Source organism: Rhagoletis zephyria, unplaced genomic scaffold (assembly GCF_001687245.7).
Source record: "Rhagoletis zephyria isolate East Lansing unplaced genomic scaffold, Rhagoletis_zephyria_1.1 Rzeph_scaffold_00012, whole genome shotgun sequence".
NCBI classification, from domain to species: domain Eukaryota; kingdom Metazoa; phylum Arthropoda; class Insecta; order Diptera; family Tephritidae; genus Rhagoletis; species Rhagoletis zephyria.
The window spans coordinates 738,217-765,414 of NW_016157096.1; the positions used below are offsets into that span (position 1 = coordinate 738,217).

The 27,198-nt window shown below is 30.3% G+C and overlaps 1 protein-coding gene across 2 annotated transcripts in view; it reads right to left on the reverse strand.

Moving 5' to 3' along the window:
- LOC108359221 (putative fatty acyl-CoA reductase CG8303) overlaps positions 1–26,613 on the reverse strand; it is a 48,131-nt gene extending 21,518 nt beyond the window's left edge. The window contains exons 1-2 of one of the 2 annotated variants that reach the window (XM_017610969.1): positions 26,421–26,611; positions 23,028–23,139 (exon numbers count right to left, since the gene is read on the reverse strand). The gene's annotated coding sequence lies outside the window, so the exon portion shown is untranslated. Of the gene's footprint in view, positions 1–23,027; positions 23,140–26,420 lie in introns of both variants that reach the window. The other variant, XM_017610976.1, reaches the window with a different exon arrangement.
- Between the last annotated feature and the right edge of the window lie 585 nt (positions 26,614–27,198).

Sequence of the window (27,198 nt, forward strand, 5' to 3'; positions counted from 1 at the left end):
GGGGGAAGGTGGGGCGGGCGAGATCGTTTCCTCCTGCCATACCTTGACAAAAAAAATTGTCATGCCTGATTTCAGAAAACAAGAAAAGGAAAAGGGAACCGAAGCAGAAAGGTGAAAGAGAACGTCCGTCCTGTCAGATGGAGCTGTCCCTCCCTCTCTGCATACGCAGCCATGGGCGTCGGGCTGACTCCTATTATTGTTGCGATGCCCACCCTAGTGTGTGTCAGTTTGCACTTTTTTTTGCTTAGAATGCTTTAAATTTTAAGATAAAAATAAGTGACCTTAAATGAGATTTTTTTCTTTCAGATGTCATTTGTTTCCTTTGCCAATTCGCTTTGTCTATAATGACCTTAATTTATACATAGAATGGGTAGTTTTAAACAGAACGATTTTTAATTAATTGCGTAAATCTTATTTATTTCATATTACGGTTATTTCCTATAGCAAATGCATGCAAGAAAACAAATTCTTATTTATTTTTTATAGAATTTTTGTATTTTTCACCTGTGCGCATATTCATAAATGCATATTTCTGCAGATTATCAAAAAAAAGATTGAAAAAATCTGAAAAAAATGCAGAGTCAAGCATGTGCGGAAGCATATTTTTTCGTATTTTTAAATGCGCAAATTAAAAGCAAACAATAAGCCAATTACTCTTATATGCTAATCGCATACATGTAGCCAAATTTGGAAAAACGTTCTCGGTTTTAATTTTTTTTTTTTGTTCAGCACAGTAAAAAGGTAACTAAAAACACTCACTTACCATTAAAATATAAACGTAAATTTGTAAGTGTATAGGTACACATATTTACATACGTATGTACATATATATTCTTATGTGTTATCGACAACGATTGCGATCTCGATATACATACATACATACATAGATACATATGTAGAAGTCGAAAAAATTATCGAAGAAATAAATCAGTCCATTTCTTCTCCGTTATAGGGGATATAATCACTTAAACTATTTTAGCCGAGTTCATAATACCTCAGCAAGTGCTTCTTGTTGATTGGCGCCAATTAGAAACCCTAAGTGGAGCCAAGTCGCTCTTCACCTGGTCTTTCCAACGTAAAGGAGGCCTCCCTCTTACATTCACTGTGTTTTAATTCAGATTTGTGATTACAATTTACATTTTAAAATTTATTATTACTTATTAAAAATATTTCGTTACCATTTTTTAATTTATTTTATTTTCTAATTTTTCTTTATTTATTTAATTTAATTTTACTTTACTTTACTTTTTACTCTATTTTATTTTGTTTTATTTATTTCGAGTTGTTACAAGCGCACACTAGGCCGAATATATTTAATTTTATTTTATTTTATGTAAATTTATTTTGTGTTATTTTACTTTTTTCAGTTCAATTAAGTTTTTAAATTAACTTTTTGCTTTTATTCTATGTTTTTTTTTTCATTACATATTATGCTTTATATTAAACTATTATATTTTCTTATTCTAGTTTTTGTTTGTTTTATTTTCATTGTATTTTATTTTGATTTACTTATTTATTTGATTTTATTTCATTTTATTTTAATTTAATTTGTTGGACTTTATTTTATTTCACTGTCTTTGATACTATTTTACTGTTTTTTAATTCATTTTATTTTTAATATTTTTTGTGTTTTTAAATATTTCTAGTTTATTTTTTGTTTTTTAGTTTTTATTTTAATTCATTGGAGTTTTATTTTATGCAAATTTATTTAAATTTTTTTGTTGACTAATTTTTAGCTTGTATTATTTTTTTGTTTCATTTCATTTAATTTTATTATATTTTACTTTATTTTAAAGTATTACATTTTTATATATTTTTTGTTTGTTTTATTATTCGTTATATTTTCTTTTTATTTATTCATTTATTTAATTTTCTTTTGATTTATTTTATGTTATTAATTTGATCTTATGTTATTTTACTCTCTTTTATACTATTTTACTGTTTTTTACTTCATTCTGTTTTTAATATTTTTTGTGTTAATCTTTTTCTTGTTTTTTTTTAGCTTTTATTTTAATTTAAATTTTTTAATTTTTTAAACTTTATTTTGTTATTTAACTATTTTTACTTCATTTCATTTTGAATATATTGTTTTTTTTTGGTTTTTTGATTATCGTTTTTTTTTTTATTTTATTTTTTTATTCATTTCATTTAATTATATTTTATTCGACTTTAGTTTATTAAATTTTTATTTATTTAAGTTATTTTTTTAATATAAGATATCTATTTTATTATTTATTTAAGCTTATTTCTTTCTTATTTTGTTTGTTTGTTTTAATTTTATTTAATTTGTTTTTTATTTTCTTTTCTTTTACTTTATTATTATTTTATTTCACTTTAAGTTAATTAATTTAATATATTTTTTTATTAAAATAATTTTTTTTATGCGATTTTATCTAATTTAATTAATTTTTATTTTATTTTTGTGTTATTTGTATTTTTTATATATTTTTTTTAAATTTATTCTCATTTCATTTTATTCTTTTGTATTTCATCTTGTGCTGTACATTTAATTGTTTTTTCAATCGTCGACATGAGGGATTTTACCCTACACCCAAATCCACACTTCGGCCACCGCTGCGCAATTTGCGTTTTAGCACCATTAACCAATTATTCGGTTGCTCACTGTTAATATTTGCCAACTTGTTGCTTTTTGCTTTTCGTTACCTCCATGTATCTTTTCTTTGTTTGTATGTTTTTTTTAACTCATTTTATATGGGTTTTTAATTTCATAATTACCAATTTTCTTCTGCTACAGTACGGCCTTCAGTAATCAAAAGCGAAAACCCAAAAATATAAATACTTTCATACAGACATACATACTCGTATGCAATTATATACGCGTTCGAGTATCATGTATGTAGGTATATACAAACATACATACACATGTATATATGTACACCTTCAAATATGTAGTACCAAAAAGCTTTAGCTGAAATAACAAGAAAGCAGCAGCTACAGCACAATGGCAATTGCTGTCTTTGCAGAATTTATTTTTTTTTAAATGCCAAACTATAAATACGAGAAATTCCATACAAATCTTATTTACGTTTGCCTTCAAAAAGCAGGTGATATTTCTGCGTATAAATTCCAGCAATATTTCAAGGTCTTGAAATTTGAAACAAAATTTTGTTGCAATTTTTGTGCTTACAAAAAAAAAATTCCATGAAAAACTTTTATTGTTTCTGCTGCTTTTTAAAATGTAAGTCATACATTACTATATACTAACTAATTTGTTTATAATGATTTTTGTGTTGTTACTCCTCCGCTGCTGCCCTTGACTGTGACACCTTCAAATGCGAGCATAATCAATCAATTTGGCATTAACTCGGTAGATAATTGGCAGACGCGGAATTAATGCGCATGAAATAATTTTAATGGAAATAATGTTTGTGAAAAAAATTTCGCATATTTTTTAGTACAATATTTTAGGCTTGCTAAATGTTTCAGCGTGATAGTTTGGAATTTTGATATGCTCGAAATAAATGCCTTTGAAAAATTTACGTTTAAGCAGTTATAGCGCCAATTACTTAGACTTCAGTTAAGTAAACTCCCTTCAATTCCACTACAATTTCATATGCCCTTTTCAATGCCAATACTCAACTACTTAGGAATAAATACTAGCTAATAATAATTTTCTCAAAATGTGTTGCCATGCCCCTGACTAGCCTAAAACAAATTCAAAATTTATACTAATCCATGCATAATTTGCTTAAATTTTGCGTATTTGTAAAGCTCCAGCCTAATTAAGTATGCATGCCTTTATTTTTTTGAAGAGAAAAAAAATGTGTATTAATTCAATCGATATGCGATGCTAATATTTAATTCACTTTTCAACGTTGATTATAGTAGGTAATTTTGTTTTAAGTAATTTTCGCTTCATTATAAATTTGTTCAACTCTGCTTGCCTGCTGGCACATAAAAGATATCTAGATATTATATGAAACAGTCTTTTTTTTTAATAGAATATTAGTCACAGACATTCACATTCGTAAAGACTTACAATTTTTTTAATTTGCATTTGGCAGACTAATTAATATTTGCCGAGATTATGTATAATGGTTGAATAATATGTATATATGTATGGATGTATGTATCTATATATGTATGTCATTACGCAGAAACAAATTTTAAGGTTTAAATTCATTTATTGCTTCTCGGCTGTATTTTTTTAAGTAAAGCTATTTACATATCCGAATAATGCAGAAATAGAAAGTTTAATATAATATTTAGAAAGTTGGTTGGTTGGTTGGCTACAGTGATTTGGCACTCTGGTGACAATCAATTGACAAATTTTAACCATTTTAAAACCACATAATCTTTCCAACTACAATCACTTGTAGTAGGTAGAAGCGGATGCACTCTGAAAAATGACAGGCAAAGTGTCTTTAGCCTTACTGTTGCAAGGGCCCGAGCACTCGCAAATCAGATGTTTAATTGTCTCCGGCATGTGCATCCACTCGTCAATGCACTGCCCGGACAATGACAGCCGTGAGATTTTGTGTTCATACCTAAAAGAGCGCTGGTTTTAAATGCGTCGTAGGTTTGGTAATCCTCTTTGTCTCATTCCCTTATCTGTATGTCATATGCCCCGCAACCCATATTAGGGTAATTCCGAATATATCAAAAATTAAGGTCAACTCTCTGCAACAATTTTTCACCAGTTACGATATAACCGAGAGCGCTAGATTTGCCGTCTAACAAGCTGAGGACCAGTGTTCAGCAAACAGACAGGGCCTGCTGCAAGTGGCCAGCTTTTTGACCTGTGCTGGGGGTAAGGACTTCAATAGGGCACAACCTTCTAAAGTAACCCACCAAAGCTGGAATCATCGTTTCACAAATACTAAATACTTCGTAGTTAGGCTTTCTTACCGAACAGGGAGGCTCATATCTCGCAGGCACACTTGTTGAAGGTGCAAAAGATAAAAGGCATGCTAGGCGAAAACAGTAAAGAAGGCAGGCTTAGGAAGCAGTGTTAACCGCGGAATTAGGAGTTCAGCAGATAATCTAGTTTCGCTTCGTTTCGCGGAGTAGTGCACCGACTCAGAACCATGTGTCGTGCGGTATTTGAATCAGAAAGCAAGCAGCATCGGAATTAGTAGTACTGCATATCATAAAGGTCGCAAAGCGTTGAGCAAAGACAGCCCAGCAACTTGAACCAATGGAAAAAAAATCGGAGTAGATGTGAAAAAAAAGAACAGAGAAAATCTGTTCCAGTCGGAGCAAAGTCCGAACGTTGCACTGGAGTTTTACTTCAACCACAGCGCCACCTAGTGCAAAATAATAGGCGCTTGCACAGTAAAAGCTCTCTAAGCTCATCGCTGATTTAAGTCAATGCCTTTCAAAAGCTTTATTTTTAAAAAGCTTTTAGTATATTTCACTTGTGTGTAATAAAATTTTTGAATCAAATTTTAACCAACTTCCCGATAAGCTGTATAAGATACTTGAAACTGTAAACTTAGCTCAGAACCCGATGATAATGCAATATGAAATATGAATTAATCCGCTAGGCGGCGCATGTTAACTGTATTTAAGGTATTTAAATATGGTTGATATTTAAGATATTGCCTGATAGGTGGCCCAGGAGTCGAGATATTTGGAAATTCCGCATTTATGGTCCGATTTTTTCACATTTAAAACGCATATTACTTAAAAGCAAAGAAAAGAACTCTGCAAAAAATTTAGCCGTTAGGTGACGATTATTTTTTTAATAATCACTATTAAAAGCTTTTTTTAATTAGGTACTTCTTTCTAGTATCAAAAAAATTGCTTAACAAATAACTACGCTAAAATTTTTTTTAGCTTTCAGCTCAAGTAAAAATTAAAACATCAAACACAATCTTATGAGTTTTTCCTTCTAAGAAAGATTTTGTGTCTATTTCTGTTCAATATTGTAGTTAAGAATACATATATACATAAGTACATTACACATTCGTATACCATTTGCATTAAGCTTCATTGCATTGCCACTTTTTTGCGGCGATCACTTACCGATCTTTTTCAATTTTTTACTATGCATGTATGTATATTTGTTTACTCAACTTATTTGCCCTTAAATCGAATTGCCTTTTGATTCGTCATTAAATCTTATTCTTTACTTTTCGTTTCGGTGTTTATTTACTTAATTTTTTTTTTTATTATTTGCATTTGGCTTTGCCCATTCTATGTAGTTTTTGATCTTCTCTTACCTGTATTGAATTTTTAAATAACCACAACAACGAAACACGTAAATATTATGTGACTAAATTTCAGGTATTTCATGCAATTTTATGACAACAAAGAAACAAGTTAAATAAAAGCTTTTAAAAAATTAATACTTGGTGACTGACAAAGGCTTTGGAGAGCGCTAAATGTAGCAACGAATGAGGATGGGTATGAATCACGCGACCAAATTCGTGTCGAAATTTTAAAGTGCTTTGGCTATTTAGCTCTATTATTTGTGAGTTGTTTTATAACAAATTTTTGGGGAACTCATTTATCGATCGAGCAAAGAGCGTCATTTACTACAAAATTACAAATTATTATAATCCTACTAAATAGTGTTTTACTTGTATGTAAACAGGAAAGTTTGTAAGTGCGTGGGTTTGTATCTTTGTTCCTCTTTCACGCCAAAGCGGCAGGACTTATTTCAATGAAGTTTGGCACCCAGGCAAGTTATAGCCTAGACTATCATATATGATATTCTTTGAAGAGAGCTGCCGCCTTTTTGATAAGTAAAAATCATTTAATTAATGAATAACATAAAATATTACAACAGTGTGGGTGTCAAACAAAAGCAATTCAAAAACGATTTATTCGAAGTTTAAAAAATCTTTTTTTCGAAAATATTTTTTTAAAGGGCTGCCACCTGTTTAGAAATCCAAAATTTAATTTAACTAACAAGTTAACTGAAATATTTCAATATAGAAAGTTTAGGAAAGTTTTATTTCCAAAATATTTTTAAAGAGCGTTACCACCTGTTTTAAATTTCAAAATAAATTTAATTAACAAGTGGAACGAAATATTTTTTTACATGGGTACCAGACAGAAGGGTCTGAGAAAGCTTTGTTTCGAGAACGCTTTGAAGAGAATTGCCAGAAGGGTCTGAGAAAGCTTTGTTTCGAGAACGCTTTGAAGAGAATTGCCACTTAAACAAAAATTAAAATTAATTAATTAATTAATTGAAACCTTTTATCATACATACGTACATACATACATAAATACTTGTACATATGGCAATTAAATTAAATTTAAAGAGGTCATATTTCTTTATTTATATTTTTGAAGAGGGATGCCACTTGTTTAGAAATTCAAAATCAATGTAATTACAATAAGATTTTAACATGCAGAGTTATCAAACAATAGAGGCTTAAAATACTTTATTTTAAAAATATTTGTGAACACGATTGACATCTGTAATAAAAAATTTAAGTTTATTTAATCAGCAAGTTAAATGAAATATGTTTCTAAATATGGGTGTCAAACGAGAAAAGTTTACGCTTTATTTCTAAAATACTTTTGAATAGAGATGTTTAAGTAATTTTTTTATAATAATAATAAATATTTTAATAAAATATTTTTGAAAAAGTTTAAAAGTTGTAACTGCCGGTTTCAGGGAAGCAATTCAAGTGAAAAATGATTTTTTGCCTGAAGGGCCTAAGTGCCCTTCAAAAACATTGTTTTCATAAGAAAGTTTGTGTTTAAAAGGCAAATTAATTTTAAAACCTACTTGAGAAAATGGAAATAAGAGTTTAAATTTAAATTATTGAGAAGTTAAATGTGTTATGCCAATTATAGATGGGCGCGAAACTAAATATTTAATCCCAATCTCGCTCATCCCAATGTTTTTCAGATTTGTTGCTATCCGGTTAATAAGTAAAATTTAACTTACATAGGTAATTAGTTAAATTAAATATTACAAAAATTTATTTTGAAAGCATTTTATAAGAGAGTTGCCGTATTTACAAAATCCTATTCCTAAAAAAAAATAATAAAAGCTTTCTACGAAAATGAGTTGCTTGTCATATAGCTGATTTAGTTAAAATTTGGCACAAATATACACCATGTCCTTTTGATGTGTGACTTGCATCTCTCAGAATTCCCAGGAAAAGGAAGTATCGAGCTTAGCTCTTTTAAGATAACCATCTAAGTAAGAGCTTCGAAATGATCGACTTAATTCTATAGCATTCGGTATAACAAATTGAGGCGCAGATGTAAAATTTGATAATTTATTGGGGAACGTTTTTCCGTCACCGCTTGTAAAATTCGGTAAAACGCGTATTTAAAAATTGTGCAAGTGTTTAGCTATTTTTCGTCTAACAATAAGATAATCATATTAATGTAGCTAATCTAAAAAACAAAATCTATACAAAATATTACATAACTAGAAAAAGTCGGAGAATTTCATCATACACCGTTTCCAAACGGGTTTTAATGCTTTAATAATTAATGTGATCTTATTAATATCATTGAATCGATAATAAGTATCTATATGCACATGTTGCTAATTTCATGCCACATTTTCACATACACATTTGCTAGCCGCTTGGGGGATGCACTGCGAAAAGCAGCTTTCATTGCAGTTACCTTTAAGTCGCTGTACTAGAAAAAATGGTCACAAAATGCACTTGCCGTCCGTATACATACATATGTATGTACATCAGATAAATAAAATTAATAGCACTTTGAGTAGGTAGTTAACGATTAACGGCAAGTGACTTACAAGTAAATAGTTTTCTTGTTTTTGTTTTTGTATTTTTTTTTTTAGCGTCAAATGCTTTTCACACGAACCGATTAAAGCAAGCAAACTAACTATGCACTAAGTAGATAAGTAACTAAGCGCACAAGCCAATAAGTATGCATCTATGCAAGCAAATTATTACTACTCGTATTCGTATGCAATGTGAACAAAGAAGCTGCACACATATGTACGTACACCAGTGCGGTTATTCCTACTAATTAGTTATGCAAATATTTGCACAAATCATTTACCACAAGTGCATTTCCTCATTCTAAATACTTATGCACTCAAAAGTGGCAAATTTTTATGAATTTATTTATTTGTTTACACATATCGCTTATAAATAGTTAACCGTTGTAAATGCAAGTGCAAGTCCAATGTGCAATGTGAAAGATGCATGGAGGCGTCGCACAGGGTATCGAACATGGACAAAAAGGACAAAATGCGATTGGCTTGGAATATACATTTTTTGGTATCATTTGCAAGCTTAAATTCCAATTAAGAAAAGTTTATAATATATCTTTTGATAAAAAATTGGTTAGGCCATATACATCAACTCAAGTCAAGGAGAATTTGTACACAACATTTCACTTCGACTGAGCTGGACAGATTTGAAAATATCAACAATTAAATTTTTTCCAAAAAAATTATCTGAGATTATAAGGCAACAAAAAATGTTTAAAAATTTCTATTACCAGCGGAATGAAAATAAAAAAGATATTTGGAGGTATTTTCAAACTGGTCCGGCTCACGTAAATCTTAAAAAATTTCTGAACAATTTTGGCAGAAGTCTTAAAATATAATAAATTTAAAAATTCTGATGTGAAGACAGCACCATATTTTTTTTTTGTATAGAGAGTAAGGCACCCTAATGTGACACGCGAAGGCATTTTTTGTTAATGTCATCAGATATGCATTGTTCGGTTGATTTTCAAAAATGCAGTATCAAATGTAGAAAAAGTTTTGTGTTTTGAAGTTAGCATTTTTTTAGCGGGACAGGGTGATTCGAAATTTGATAAAATGAAAAACCGATACCATGCGAGACCTCTCATCACTCAGAAACGGCCGGATGGAGTTTTTAAGAAATTTTGCACACGGTACCTTTGTAACAACGACATTTGGATATATTTTGGGGTTTTGAAAAGGTTTGTTCCCTTAAAAAAATTTAATTCAAACTAATACGTTAATTGAAAGATGCAGTATGATAAAAGGGGTGCCAAACGCAAAAGCTTAAAATTTTTTGTTTAAATATACTTTTTAATAGGGTTGCCACCTGTTCGAATTAAAATGTATTATACAAAAGTTATGTAAAATTAAAAAAAAAATTAAGGAGAGCTTTAGTTTAAAATTATAAAACAAAATGAAAAGAAAACATCTTACGTATATGTATATAAGAAGTTGTTGATTACAAAAAGTTACTAACTGACATTTTAAAGAAGCAATTTGAATGGGTTTGATGCAAAAACAATTTTCGCAATTCTTAAAGATAAACTCGAATGGATTCGTTTGTTAATTAAAACTTTATTTAACAACAGTGACTGCAGACGGTGTCGGGTAACCCCTGTGCTGCTTACCAAGCGACCTAATAGCTAAAAAATCTAACTACTGCATAAACTTGTACTTAAAACACAATTAATTTATATTTTAATTTTATTTTCTTAATTGCGTTGCTTTATGTTTTGTAATTGTTTTTTGAAATTACCGTGATCTATAGATCTATAGTCTTTTTTCCAATCGCTCATTCTATTTTTGTACATTGTTTATAAGGAATCCGTGCACTGTGCGTCGTCTCAGGTTCACAGTAAGTGTAAAAGATGATTTTTACTCCGCTTGTTTGGATGAATGAATTAGCAAAATTATCAGGATGTACATATTTGCAGGGTAATAAGGAAGAACGAACAAAAAAAAAACACATATGAGTAGCTTAATGAGTAAAAGAAAACATTGAGTAAATTACACACAAGAATGCATTTAAGTAGAAACATGGGAAAAGTACTTTCATCAGACTTGCATTGGACGTATAGAAAACTGACCTTATACTCATTCAGCATAGCCGCTTAGGGACGATTAAGATGTCTTATAAGACCTCAAAATCTTTAATGAAATGCAGCTAGCTGGCTGCCTTAAAATTAGCTTTTAAGTAGGAGGGTGAATTCCGATTTACAGAAAGCTTTGAATGTGAGTAAAATTGAAATAAATCTGCCGAACCATAGAAATAGAGTGAATATTTTTTTATTTACCTCATAATTCGGGGTTTCTATTTGAACTCGCATATCTAAAACGATGTAGAGACAAGAGACCTTTTTCCATGAAGCTTTTCTGATGAGGGCTGGTTTAACCGCCTAAACCCAATAAAACTTTAAAAGTTGAGTAACCCTTACCTACCCACTAACGACTAGCAGATCGTGAAACTAGAAGAAGAGGTTAGCAAGCAGGAGAAAAATAAAGAAATTTCAGCAAATTTTCATCTAAATTTCAAACTTTTTAATTAGATCTTTTATAAAAAAATTTAGTCGAATTTCGGTAACGTTTTTTGCTGACGGTGTCGAGCGTTTGCTTCCACGAATTTTTTATTATTATTTTTATTATTATTATAATTTCATAATCGAATTTTTTGTGAAAATTCATATTAAAAAGTTTGCTAAAAATTTTTATTATAAAATTGCATACTCGAATTAAAAAAAAAAAAATGCACTATATTTTTATGAAAAATTAACGAAAAAAATTTACTGTGAAAAACCCTTTGAATATCGCAAAAAAAAAAATCAAGGCAAAATACTTCTGCCAGTCACTGTATGCAAATCAACTGACCCATTTTCCACGCTATAATTATAAATTGTCTGTGGTTTAGAAATAAAAGCTACGCATCTATTAATTTCTGTGTAAGCTCTTTTGAATTTTTACACAGTTCCTTCTTTCAAAACAAATGCAATTAGGGTAATCACAAACCGGCGCATATGGTCTTTGGCATTTGTATAAATTGTTGCATTTGCAAATTTTATGTTTGCCATCATGACAACCGTTTGCATTTGATTGTTGTGAATTTGCAAATGCATTGAAATTAGGTAAATGCAAGACCACATGCACCGGATTATGATTACCCTTATTATTTCGCTGTTCCATTAGCCCTAAGTTCGCCAAATGTCGTTGCATTTGAAATTTCTCTACATTGTTTTAGCTCTAATTTTCTATATACATAGCTTGACACATTTAACCCCATTTCAGACCTAACGCATTGAAAATAGTATTGTTGAAAGGGTTATAAATGTACAAGGTAACTTGTTGATATGTATACATATGTACTTGTAGTAAATGTTCTTACTTCTTGTTCTGTACCATATTCTAAGTAACCATACCCACACGATGCATTTGCAAATGAATTGATTTTGCATGCAGTTATATTAAATAAATTTAATGCAAATAGTGTCTAGAACGTTTGAAGGTTGACTTCTGCACTTTCTTGAGTCGCTATTTGTTATTACAATGTATTGAGGGCATGAAAAATCATTTTACTTTATTGCAATAGAAATTTTGTAATTTGGTCACAATTTAGTGTAAGAGCATAACATTTATTGACGACGAAGGTCTTAAATCAAACTCTTTTGAGGAATTTTATTTGCAGAAAATTTAATATACAGTCAAACTTCTCTATAACGCATCCCAAAAAACTGGAAAATTCTTCGATACATAGGGAACTCGTTATGTCTGAAAAAAGTGCGTTCTTTTATGTCAAATTTCCACTAGGCATTGAAATTACGAAAAATTTGTGCCATTTAAAAAATACCATGTGGAAACGCACAGTTATTTTTTATGCACAGCTTTGTCATTAAAATTTCGCCATTTAATGCCTAGTGGAAATGCGGCATTACATTTTTGTTTGAAGGGATGAATTATTGTTAACGGAAATTTCTAATACATACAGCTTTATTAGGGTGCCCATAGAAAATGCTTTTTTTTTGGAAATTTCACAACCATACCCTCAATTTTATTCGTTTTTTCAGAGAAATATTATTGCCTATTTTTATGGATGTTTTAAAGGTCATTTAGAGGTCGCGACCTGTCGATTTAGGTCAGAAAATATGACTTTGTAGATTTATGAGTTTTTGAATGACTATTTTTGATTCGATTTCAAAGATCGAATATGATCCGAGAAGAGCATACATAGGCCTTTAAAATGGTATATAATAATCTATTGTCGGATTTGGCTTGTTGGGATTTTTATCGGTTAAAATTAAAGGAAAAAACATATTTCTCTTAATTTTTTAAATTTTGGCCATCGATAACCTATTTTTAAATAAACGGACAGCTCATTTATTGCAATCGCATAAAAATTGTCGAAGTAAGGGGACTTTTCTTAAATGCGGCCTTGAATTTATATTGTGTATATACCGGAATTTCAGATTTTTTAAGCAGTGTGGCTAAGGAAATCATCAATATTTATTCAAAATTGATGTATATATATACAATCGCTGTTTAGCAAAAAATTGGGGTTTTCCAAAAAGATTTGGAAAATCGGGGTGGCACCGCCCATCTATATCATATATGTGTATCTCAAAAACTACTTGACCCATCTCGACCAAATTTGGTACACACAAGCGCCATATTGAAAATTTTTGGACTATGAAAATTTTAGGGTAGGGCTGCAAACCGGTTCGTTATAAAGAAAAATTCGCTATATGGAAATTCGTTATAAGGAGAACAAAATATACTAGAAGCAGAACAAAAAGCAACATTCTTATGATTGATTCACAATAGAGAAGTTCGTCATAGAGAAATTTGACTGTATTGTACAGCAATCAAATTTCCATTCATTTCGAATTTTCGTTTTCGAGCCAGTCGCCCCACGAGTCATACTCGTAGAAGGCGAATGGTATTCTTGAATTCGTCAACGTAAAGTTCTGGTGATTTTTGAGCTATCCTTGTGTCTATGCAGAGAAATGTAGCAGGATTTTCAATAGAATATGTGGTTTTCATAGCTTATACTATTAAATATAGCTTTTTTCTATCGTCCTATTGATAATTTATTTATGGCAGTTTTCTGCGATATTTTATGCCTTCGTACTCATAAGGATAAGCTTGATAGAGTTGTATGTGTTCTAGTGCGATCGAGAGCGAAGCCAATCATCGCGCCAAGCATATTAAAGCGTATCAAAGACGAACCAAGGACCACAATTCCCACTAGGCTATCAGAGCCAAAACGTTAGGTTCCCATCGACTTCGATTTATCTGTGAATAGGTGCGTACAGCAGGGATGCCAACTCATTTTACCTTTCTCCCCGTTGGCCGCCACGAAACTCCCCGATTTTCGGTGAAATTCCCCGCACTGCCATAAATCCATTAAAAAAATTCGAATTTTTTATTTAAGTTGCTTGAATTTATAAACGAATGTACACACAATATTTGAACGTTAAATTTTTTCACTAATTTTTTATAAAAATATATCTTATAGTATAACATACGCCATATAAATCAAAATTTTTAACTTTGGCCAAAACTCACACAAGTTCAACAAATGAAAAAAAACATCAAAATTTTCATTTTTCTCTCGTAATTTTAGAAGCCAATTTAATTTTAGTATAACAATGTGCACGTTTGAGGGGCTAAAAATTACCGTTGATTTTAGATATTTTCTTTGCTGGGGCCTTTCGCACTTTCTTCCATTGGGCTCATTTGATTAAATATAGATTAGAGATTAGACATACATATGTATGTATGTATATATTGCACTGTACAGCAGTCGGCTGGGTATTGGACCAAACCATTTTTTTTTTTTAAAGCTTGAGTCATAGGTAAAACAGTGATTTCTCCGTTTTTCGAAGTTAGCCTCCGAAATCGAGAAATGGGCCTTCGAAGTTCTTGAACCTTTGGTAAAAAACTATTTTTAATTATTACATGTAAAAAGCAAAAAAAAAAAAAATACAGACATGGTCCTTCTTTTGCTCTTATTATATGGTATATAAATTTGTTTGTGAAAACTTATATTACAGGTGCTATAACGGGTCAAAGATCAGATCTTCGAAAAATTAAAAACTTAATATTTCACAAAATTTTGAACTAATTTTTAAAAAATTCGTATCGTTGTAAAGGTGATTTAACGTCATTTGAAAAAAAAAACACATTCAAATGAAAAAAATTACTTTTTTTTTGTATAAAGAAAATATTTTAAACAAAAACATTACTAGCCGATTAAAAAAAAATTTTTTTTATTAAAAAAAAAATTTAAACAAAATAACTACTCACCGGTGTTTTAAAAATTAGCATCGTTGTTAATCTCTTTTTTACCTATGACTCAATCTCTTAAAAAGAAATTGGTTTGGTCCAATACCCAGAAAAAAAGTTGATTTTGCCGTACAGTGTTATTATGTTAATGAAAAAATAATTGCATATATTAATAAATTAATAAATAATTGCGATATTTAATATGTATATATACATGAATATAAGTAAAATGATTATTATTATTATTAAAATTCCGAATTAGTTCGTTCGATCAATTCAGCGACCTACTACATTGAACTAACTAGTTCGTGCACTTCCCAACTGTAGTGAATAGGCGAATTAAATTCGCCTTGATTGCTGACATCAATGTTTTTATAGTGTTGCTAATGTGAAATTGGCAGAGTTGCAACTTTGACTAAAAAATGAAATTTTACAAAAAGTATTCTGCATTTTGATTTAAAATTAATTAGTCAAAATTGCCCGCAAAATGCAGCGATTCCCCGATTCCCCGCAACGAGACAAATTTCCCGCAAGTTGGCATCGCTAGTGTATAGTAAACCTTACTTGCCGTGATTACACTCCACCCAGTAGATCGCCCTTGTAATAAGAAGAAGGATGATGACTGATCGGTTTTGGCTGCAATGAACTGAAAGCATCTTAAAATTCTATCAAAAGTTTATTCCGTATTTACTATACCATCCGTATTTACTATACCTAACAACTCACAAAAAACCCACAGCGGCTGCAAAACACAAACACATTCACCGGCATGTGACGGGGAAAAAATTAGTTTAGATCATATAGGAATTATTTAATAAAGTTGACGCGTGAGCTAAGAATTAACAATCCTCAAAGCCGCTTTTCCGCCGTGTTAGAATCATTGCATATCTAAATTAAATGCTAATTTCTAAACCTTTTGTGGCAGCGACTAATACGTAGTGAAGGTGAGAAAAGGAAGTGTATGCAAGCAAGCAAGCGCTTAAAGTGCCTTTGACATCAACTTCCTTCTCAGCGCGCTTGATGAAGATCCAAAGTAGATTATACGGATATACACAAATAAATAAGTACATAAGTAGATACATATGTATATGTATGTGAGTATGTACATATATTCGTATGCTATATATATAAAGGGTGATCTTTTTAGTATTTCTGTTATATTACTTTTTCAGACAATTGGTACTACGGGCTTTGGCATACTTATATGGTAGACAGACGGAGAAAATTAATTTGAATTAATAAGCATAAATGCAAATTAAAATTTTACCCTTACAGACGGCAGTAATGCGAATAAACCAGCCGCAAGGTCGTGGGTTCGAGTCCCACGGCCAGTATACTTTTTTATTTCTTTTTCATTCTTTTTTTTATAAGTTCTATATTTTTTTTTACGTTACTTTCAGTTAGTTGTTGTTGAATTTTTAACAAAATTCACTTCTAAAAATTAAAATTAACTAATAGTAAAATAAGAAATATGATATAAAATAATGCAAATGAAAATAAAATAAAGTAAAATTAAATATATAAATAAAAAAATATAAAATAAATAATAAAAACAAAGAATGTTTCCCAATTCCCAATTCCCAAAAATTTCGTGCATTTGTTCAGCTGCTTATGCTCATTTTAAAGAGGAAAATGCATGAGTTAAAGCAAATTAAGGCTGGTTATGCAAATAATCGAGCCCGTTTGTCTACCGTATTAGTCATACAGCGATACTTAGTTGAAGAAGATACTTAGTGCAAGAAGTGCATTTCGCGCATCGGGTGATGTTTTTTTTTTTTAAGTCGACACAACTGGCCATCTAAGTCAGCAATCAGCTGTTTGGTGCAGTAATTCAAAGAAACTGGGTCGGTGCAAAATATGACCATCGCCTTTGCGCCTTCATACAGGTCGTTCGGCCGAACAAAGTGTGGACTAGGCTGCGACAACCGCAATTCATCGTCGTGCACAGCAATTGAACCTTTATCACAGCATCTTTCACCGGATTTTAACAAAATACCTACATGTCTACAAAATTCAATTGACCATTTGCAGTGCGCTATATTTTCCAACTAGATGCTTGAACAAGCAGTGGATTAAAAAATTATCAGGAGCGATCATAGTTTGACCTAGACGGGGACTTTTACAACAAAATCTGCCACTTTGGGGGTACTGAAAGTCCACCTGTCATCCAAGAAGAAACTATGCAAGAGTTACTGCTTGGTGCTGTTTTTGGACAGGCGGGTTTTGAGTCATCGGACTTTTTTGAAAAAGATGCCGGTTCCGTTGATACGGTGCACGTTATCGTGACAATACAACAAAGTTTTAGAAGACATGAGCTTGGGCAATATGTGATTTAAACAGGACATTGACACTTGTCAGACAGCGCATGACACAATAGCCCTATTGCGAACAAAGTTCCCATTTGCATTATCTCACGAAACAATGAGTTCGAATGGTCGCCGACAGCTTGCAATTTGCCCCATTGCGCAGTGGTTCAAAACTGGAATTTCCTGTTAATAATACACCGGAGCCTTGATTTTTCAAATTTTTAGTGCAAAAATAGCAACAATTTTGAAGAAAATAGATTACATAATAAAAACTAGTTGAAAACAATTGTAGCGCTCCCCAAAACGAAAAAAATTTAAATGTTAAAAAAAAATTTTCACCAAAATAATTTGTTTTTAGTTTTAGAAAATTTTTAGGTTATGCGAGTTGGCGTTGGTTTTTAATAATATATACATATAATTAGAATACATATAAACGTTTAGCATGCTCGGAAAGTTAGGGGAAAAATTATTACAAATCGACGCGAACTCTAAGCTACTTGCAACTTGCACTTTATTATGCTAAAAATTAACTATATATAAAGCTGTATACCCAAAACTTTTCTAAGAACAAATTTTTTTTTTAATTTTGGTGCATTTATTTTTTTGTTAATATTTGAAATTTTTCTTGTGAATTTTTTTTTCGTCTTGGGGGAACCTTACACCTGTTTTTAGCTAGTTTCTATTATGTACCATTTATTAACTAGAACGATTTTATTCCAAATTGCTACTTTTTCTGGATTTTGCACAAAAATCTTATAATAAACATATGAAAGTTCAAAAAACGGGCTCAACAGATCTTTCGCTAATTTTATAAGCTCTCATTCAGTATAAATAAATAAAATTTAATCAAATCGGTTGTAAAAAGAAGGCTTCCAATGAATTATGAACATTAAATTCCAGTTTTGAACCATTGTACCATTGGTCTTCTTTCTTGGAGGCTACATGAAAGGTATGGTCTATGAACGAATCAAATGCATAAATTATATACCGCCCGAATTATGCCAAAAATTCATGGAAAATTTTCGGTCGTGGTAGATTTTTAACTGAACGAAATATAAAAAAAAACATTTTCTACAATTTTGTTGTGTTTTATTTATTAAAAAAAATCTGCAGTCTTATTGACTCACCCTGCACTATTTTTCTGTTTGTATGCTAGGCTTTTGTGACAGGTTTGGCAACGCCATTTTAGCATAAGTATATATAAAACAAAAAAAAAAATAATTCAACGGATAGCAAAATAATATGTGTATTGTGCTATCCGTACGTATATATGTGCACAGCTATACATATATGTAAATATATCCATAAATATCGCGCGTTATTCGAAGTCACTAAAACTTATTGAAATTCAAAACAGCTCTTTAGCAAAAAGCACAGCTTCAGTTTCTATACATATATTTCTTTTGATTAAAAACAATTTTAGTTTTATCTTCTTTCTGTTCTGTGTTCGGCTTTTGTTTTGCGGTGAAAAGTAAAAATTAACAAACTAAAAAAACTTAAAGCTTGTTTCTGTGCCTTTGATTATTTCTGGTGATTTCGAAATATGTACATTAGACCGTACCGGAAAAAAAGTTCACCGTACACCCCTGAGTCTAAAGTATTTTTGCAAGGTAATTTCTGAGTTTTACTTTTTTTGGCCTAATAAAGTGATCGCTTTTTGTATTTGTCATCATATCTTTGGCATTTTCAGCCGGATCTTCAAGTATGTTAAATCGATGTTCTTGTCTCGAGGAGGCAATTTTTTTTTTGTTTGACCTCAACTACACCGTTCTAGTACTTAGCCACCATATCGAGCCCTAACCGCCAAAATAACGTAAGCGACATTGTTTTTTTTTATTTATTTTTTGATGCAGAAATATTCCTCGGGCATCTAGATGTATTTCTTCATCGAAAAGAAAATTTTGAAAAAAATGGCGCTTACGTTATGTTGGCGGTTAGGGCTCGATATATCAATTCTTACCATTCTATCGTATTACCGGAATGTCAGTAAATTAAAGCTAGCCTAAAATCATTAAACTTTTGCTAAGGATTCGAAGGTAATTTCGAAGTTTTTTTTGCCGAACATAGGGCATACCTTCAGCACTTGCAGTCGGATCTTAAAGTATGATATATCGACGTTCCTGTCTCGAGCAGACAATTTTTTATTGTTCCAAAGTTCGTTGACCTCAAGTAGCCCACCGTAGTACTTACCTACCAGATACCAGTTCTTACCACCCTAACGTGTCAGCCTAATCTCAGTTAATTAAAACTCTCAAAAAATCATCAAACTTTTGCTAAGGAAGTATTTTAATTTTTCCAGTAGCACTACTTATAGTATTTAAAAAAAATATAAAATTTATCGCTGAATGTAGGGTAAAGTAAAAATTAAAAAACCGACCCCCAGGTACGGCCGAAATTTTTTTTTCAAAATTGCTTTCCAAAAATATATAAAGACTCAGAGATGTACGGTTAACTTTTTTTGTTTGCCGGTAAGGTGGTACAGTCTAATGTACATACAAATGTATCCGCAAAAAACAAACTCAAAATAAAATCAATGTCCACAAAACAAACTATTCATTAACGTATGACAGTGGCAGTCGTTGTCGTCATGCAGCTGGCACGCTTAGCTGAAATTTCATGCAGACTTCGAGTTCTGCAGAAATATTTTTATTCAAGTTTCAAGTTTTTCTGGGTCACGTAGTGGATATTAGCTAAAAATATGTTGGGGAAATAAGCTATATGAGAATATGTATGTATTTGCAAGCTTGTCGGAAGTGGAAAAGCTGATGCAAAAAAAATTAAATATATTGATTAACTAATGTTTAGAAGCAAAACTGCTGTATTTTTCCGAACATTCTTATGCAGTTCTAGCCCTAATAATTAATCGTAGCAGTCTGTAAAGAAAGACATTTCGCTTCATAGGAAAGTTTTCTATCCGGTACGTAACCGACTGTTACTCATACTACGTATGTATGTGTAAGCAACGAGCAAGCAAATAAATGTCTAAAATATTTAGATAAGAAGATAAAATTTTCAAGAGAATTCTAAAATCGCAGTTTATGCAAAATGTTTTTTAAACAATTAAACTTGTTTTTTACTGTTTTTATTACCGCTTGTTTGAAAACAAGTTTTGCCTCATTTTTTATTCGTAAACGGTTTGGGGAGTGTATTTTATTATTAAAGAATTTAATTGTATAAATAGTCAAGTACTTATATGAGAGAAATGATAATCAAAGCTTATGAAATATAAATTAAAAGATTTCGCATACAATGCAGTGTTAAGCAGGTTAAGGCAAAAAGCGTCCCCTATAAACGTGAAATTTCGTAACGAAATTAACTGTAAAAAATAACCTCATAATGGCCATGGAGAGTTCATTTAATGCATTTAGGCAGGTCTAAAATATCTGGCAGCTGTAGCTGTTGAATGAAAAAATTATATTCAGTAAAAATAATAATAATAACAGATCAAGCAGCAAGCTGTCGTATCGTGTGATTGCATGGACAAGCTAAGGTTAAACGGACAGCGCTGATTAAAATAGTTCACTCGGCAGGCGAACAGCGCCATTGTGATACCCAAGGTCTTTTTTTTGAGTTTTGAGTTGTGTCGTTATTGAAGACATGCGCATGGGCCGGGCTTTTAGCAGGCCTGTTTTAACTCTGAAATCAAATCATCCTTAGTACTTGAGAGAACTATGGACTTAACTCCCTTGACAGATACAATGAGTTCGGGATATAAGGGGTATCAGAACAAAAAAGAAAAGAGGGACACGATATAGCGCACAGTCTTGCAAGAGCATCAGCTACTAATACCCCAATAGACCTCGAATGACTCTGTGTCCCAAACTACATACTAAGAAAGGAAACATAGTTGGCGAAGGTCTTTGCTGCTGCGTAGGCAAGAGGTTTTCTTGGATGAAGGGGCCTTGCTTCATGGAGAGATTTCAGCTTATAATAATTTTTTTTTTTTAGTTTTTAGATTTAAATGTTTTGAAAAGAAAAGTGTAGATATTTTTCAATTTCATTACACTTTTAGAAAGTTTTTTATGTACTGTTTTTTTTTGATAATTTTTTTTCTTTCTTAAGTTAATTTAAATTTTTTTTTTAATTCAATTTAGTTTTTAGGAACTTATTTTCATTTTTTTCTTTACATTAAATTTTCTTTTAGTTGTTAGATTTTATTGTTTACAAAAGAAAAATGTTTTTTTTTATTTAATTTAATTTTTTGAAACCAATTTTATTCATTTTCCTTTTTTTACTTATTTTGTTTTTCTTTTGTTAATTTCATTTTCTTTAAATCTTAATCTTTTATTGCTTCAAAGAGAAAAATAAATTTTTTATTCAATTTAATTTTTAGGATGTTAATTTTTATTTTTTTTGTGTTTTTTTATTTAATTTTCCGATTTTGTTCAAAAAATAAATATATATATTTTTTTTATTTATTTAATTTGTAAATACTATTTTCTTTTTTTTTTTTGAGAAATTATTATTTTTCTTTTTCCAATTTTATTTTTTTGAGGGGAACAAAATTTTTTATTTCTATTTAATTTCATTTTGTAAAATATTAGTGCTCGTATTGTTCACTTAATACATAAAACTATAACTATATATAATGTTTTATCTATCTACCTTACGCTTCCACTTCTTCAAGAACTAAGAGTTATTTCAAAGAAGTCCACTACCGTCACACATCCGTTAGTTTTCAATTGGCATGTCTCGTTTATTAGAATTGTGGTAAATGCGGTAGTAGCCTTGAAGAATTTGTACCCAAAAATTTAGAATGTTGCTTCCTAGCCAATGGCAAAGTGGCTACACTTACAAATGTACATAGATACGTTGTGCAACCAGTTCAGTGTACGCAACGACGACGATTGCACAACGCATAGAATACTGCGATTTTTTTTCTAATATAGATATTTGTGTAATTTTTAAATGCAAAAAGTTAAAAAAAGTTTCCATAGAAACGAGTTTAATCAACGAGCCGTTCGCCATAAGAACATTGTTTTTGTCTTTCCTGTCTTCGATTTGTTTATTATGTACATATGTACATATGTAGACGATCCTGAAGTGCAAACGCAGCTTAGAAAAGAACTTGTTCGCGCACACGAACTTCCGATCTTGCGAGAGTGGCTGATATACTCGCACTAATAAATACATACCTTTATATGTACATATGTACATATGTATTCGTAGAGATATATACTAGGCTATGTATACTGAGTGAACTGTAAATAAACCTTCAAAACCGCAGCATGAAAATTTAAGTGGTTAAGTCAACATTGACAACAAAAACGGCAACAAGAACAACAAGAGCAAAACAACAACAAATAAGCCCAAAAGCAACGCAAAACCAAACAAATTGATCATATGACAACGTGGGCATATATTTGTATGAATGTAATTAACTTGGCCGAATAGCATGGCTTACAATGGGCAAATTAAAAACGAAACTGAAAAGTTTTCCACACAAGAATTGGCGAAAAGTGAAAAAATAGGTAAAATCAAAACAATTTCGAAGAAGTAAACACAAAAGCCATTTAAAGAAACGAAAAAAAACCAAGCAATGTCGCCTGTTGCTCCGGTTGACTGGAAAAACTGCCGACGCGGCGAGAAAACTCAACCCGTCGAGAGAGCGCGCGAATTTTCCAGCAAAAGCATGAACAGGCAACGATAAATTGGCAAAAAGCAAAGCAGAGGAAATATTTAGTTAAAAACACAAAATGCAATCAATAAGCAGAAATAAAAGAAACAAATTAATAATAACAAATGAAAAGGAGGAGTGGAAGAGAAAAAAGCTTGAGAAAACTTACCGAACAACGTATGGATGACAGTCGGCGGCCAGGCGAAACAGCAATGTGGCTTTTGTTGTGTTTGTTGTTGGTTTTTGTGGTATGTTTGACGTTGCAATGACGACAAATACGACTAAAAAATAACAATAACAGCGAAAAGTTGTAGTTGTGCGTAAAAAAAGTTGCAGATAAATGCGTATTTCCGCTTTCCAGTTGTTATTTAATGCGATTTTATTTTTTTACAGTTTTATGTTTTTTTTTTCGTTTTGTATTTGAAATGAAAAAAAAACTGGTTTGAATATCGTCGGCGAAATATTTGAAGTCACACGGTTTTTATAAAAGATTTTCGATAAAAATTTTAACAAATTTTTTTTTTTTTATATTTTCTTACTATATAAATTTTAGCAAGGTAAAAAAAAATAAAAAAAAAATATTTATGCACATTAAATTTTTAGTTAAAAAAAAATGCTACAAAAATTGTATATAACTTTAAAGGAATTTAATTATGGCATGATCGTTTGGTACAAATGTTTAAATTTTCTTATTATATTTTTTGAATAAATTTTTTATATTGTAAAATTGATAAATATTTTTTCTATATTACTTCGGAGTTTAAACGTATAACATTAGTGTTTTATGCTCTATTAAAATTATTTTTACGAAAAACTTTCTTGTTTTTGTTTTTCAATTTCAAAATTAAAGCAATAAATTCGTACTTTAATTTTCCACAATAAATTTTCATTAAAAAACGAGCTCAATAAAAATTGTTGAATATAATTGTTATAAGGCCAAAAAAAATAAAACAACTTTAATTTTTAGTCATATTTTTTTTAGCAAAGAAACAATAAAAAAGTTAAACATAAAAAGTTCAGTTAAATTTTAGTACAAAGAAATTTATAAAATTTTCAAAAACAAAAGTTACTGCCGGCTTATTAAGTGAATAATGATTTTCCGTTCCGTCAGTTTTATTATTACATAAAAAATGTATTTTAGCCTTAAATTGCTTTCGTGAAACTGGTTATTACTTTTATATAATTACAGAAAAAACTTATAATAATTTTGAAAATAGAATTAACTTTAACATATATAGAATTTCAAAACTGAAAGTATAATCAAGCACTAAACTTTAAGAAAACCAATACTTAAAAGATTATAATAAAAACTGGTATGTATTAAAGTTTTGGGAAAAAATTGGCGATATTTTTTTTTTAATTGTTGGAAATAAAAATAGAAGATTAAAAAATACTAATAATTTAAATTAAATTCCAAATAAATTTTTTTCATAAAAAGAATTAGGTACAAATTATTTTTTAAATGATATAAATTTTTTAATTCAGTAAAATTACCTTCTTTGGTTCGAATTTAAAAACAGCAAAGTTTCGTATTAAAATTATCAGAAAAATTTTAGCCAAGTTAATAAGAGGTCAATGTAAAACCTTTTAGTTAAATTTAAGGAAACAAACATCTATAAAATTAAAAATAAAACTCTTGTTTAATTTTTTCCAAATTTTGTCCTTAGCTTTTTGCAAATAAAAGTAGTAAATTAAAAATATTTTAAATTTCAAAAAGCTAATTTTTTAAAAGAAATCTATCAAAGAAATTTATCAACTTTCTAGCAAAAACAATGTTTTTTAATTTGGTAGGCATTTAAAATATGAAGCAAAATTTGTGCGTTAGAATTTTTGAACAAAGTTAAAAAAAAAATTTCGCGAAACATTAAAAAATATAATAAAAGCCTTTCAGTTCAATTTAAAAAAGGAACTTCAGAGTTAAAAAAATATTTTTGCATTAAAATAAAATTTTTTTACTATTGTTTTTCTAATAACTTTTTGATTAAGTTAATTTATTTTAAATTTAAAGAAATTTTGTTTACTAAAATTTTTACTGAAATCAAAAAAGAAATTAAATTAGTAACATTAAAAATGGTCAACAAACACAAAATTATTTTGAACTCATTGATTCTTTTTTTTGAACTTTTATTTAAAAATTACCGTTGGCTGACTATTTCGTGTGGTTTTGATTTTAGATTTTAGAAAAAACAAGTAATTTTTAGCAAAAAAAAAACCGACTTCAACTCTCATATAAAAAAAAATATATATATATAAAATTTTCAAAAACAAAAGTTGACGTGGTCCAAATTTATACGGTAACATACATAAAAAAAAAAGATTCCGACGAACTGATAACCTCCTCCTTTTTTGGAAGTCGGTTAAAAATTCAAACTTGAGGTACGAGCAAAAATTAAATTTTACTTAAAATATTTAAAAGTCGAACTTAAATTTGAAATAATTAAAAATCTAATAAATATTTAATCAGAAGTTAAAAGTATGCTTTTTCAAAAATATGAAGTAACTTTTTTGTGAATTTTCGATAAAAGTTATAAAACATGACAACTTTAAATATTAAAGAATTTATATATAAAAAATTAAGAAAGCGAACAAATTAAAAAAAAAATACGATATTGAAATGAGAGTGTTTCCTCTATGATATAAATGTTATTATTTATTATTTTATAAAAAAATGCTTTTTGTAAATTATATAAGTTATAGCTTATGTTGAATATAATATTTAATATTTTCCTTTTCTTAACTTTTTATATATGATTTTTTTAATATTTAAACTTGTCATGTTTTATACGTTATAAAAGTTATAAAATAAACATCAAAAATAAATGCCTTTTCGAGAAAAATTTCCCAAAAAATAATTTTTTATAAAATAATGAATAACGATTTTTCAACATTTATTTCACATAGAAAAACTGCTCATTTTACTCTCATACTTTTCTAGACTCAAATTTTTAAATAAAAGTTTTCAAAAATTAAAATTATGAAAATATGGAAGCCCAATGCGATTTGATGATTATTTGGCCACAAACCAAAAGATGTAAATTATTTTTTCATAACATCGCTATATTTTTTTGAAGGAAAGAATCCCTCGCTTTATTAACGGTTCATCTTGCACACTAAACGGTAGTTTATTAGCCCATTCGTTTAGCGAAAAAAATTGCTGGCGTAACGAAACTTAAACTAAAAATTGGCATTTAACAATTTCCCGCAAAGATGTCTCTTCAATCATATTTTTGCCATTTAATTTCCACGCTTTTTGTTAAAAGTCTAGAATTCGTTCTTTACGATTTGTACGCTTACGATTGGTTTAAGCAAAGTACAAAAAAATTTAATAGTAAATAAAACGATGGCTTTGCTCTCGCATGCAAAAAGTTTGGCAATACACAGCGCTTACGGTCAGCAAAAACGAAAACCAAAATTTTTGTAGGACACACGCGCTCAGAAACTTTATTGTTTTATTATTTAAAAATCGTTTTGTTTTCTACTCGCACATAGAACACTTCCTTAGAGTCGAATGCTTGGTGCTAGTAGTTATATGTAGAATTTTTTCGATACATTTTTTCTTTACCAATTTTCTTGTTTTCTATTTCTTCACGCTTTAAAATTTTCGCTTTCCTTATTGAGCTTTAAACACGGCTTTAACCACCGCACGCTAAATTGTGACTGATCGCTGTAAGAAATGTTTCATTAAAAACTCAAATCGGCGAACTGAAGTCGCAGACGCGCAAGCAGCTAGCAAGAGGAAGAAGTAGCAGAAGTAGAAGCAAAAACAACAACCACAATGGCAAATACACCTTAGCCAGCCATAGCACCAGCAAAGCAGAATAAATAACAAACGAAAACAGCGCTGCAAAAAGTAAGCAATGAATATAAAAGAAAAATAAAACTAAAATTGTGAGAAAATAAATAAATGCAAAATACAAACATACATAACGACGGGTGAAAAGCTTCAAGAAGTAGGGGTATTTCCAAAAAAAAATGGCACTATGTGGCTGAGCTTCGCAAATACAGGTGATGTCGAAGTGGCAGCGGTGCGCTGTGCTTTCCAGCTGGTCATCGAAATCGAAGTCAATTTGGCGGCATTGGCGAATCTGAAATCGAAACCAACCAAACAGCTATGTATGGTGCATAGTTAGCCAGCCAGCCTGGCAGCTGTTGGCCAGTGTAACGAAGGTTTTCAATTTAACATTCTTGATCGCAAACGGGTTAAAAACGAAGTCGCATCGAGCGCTTAAGCAATGACTAGCAGCTGTGCTATGGAGAATGAGCACAATGACGTTAAAAACGCAGGGTTAACAGCAACTGTTGGCATAACAGATTTGGGGCGATTTAATGAGTGGGTATAA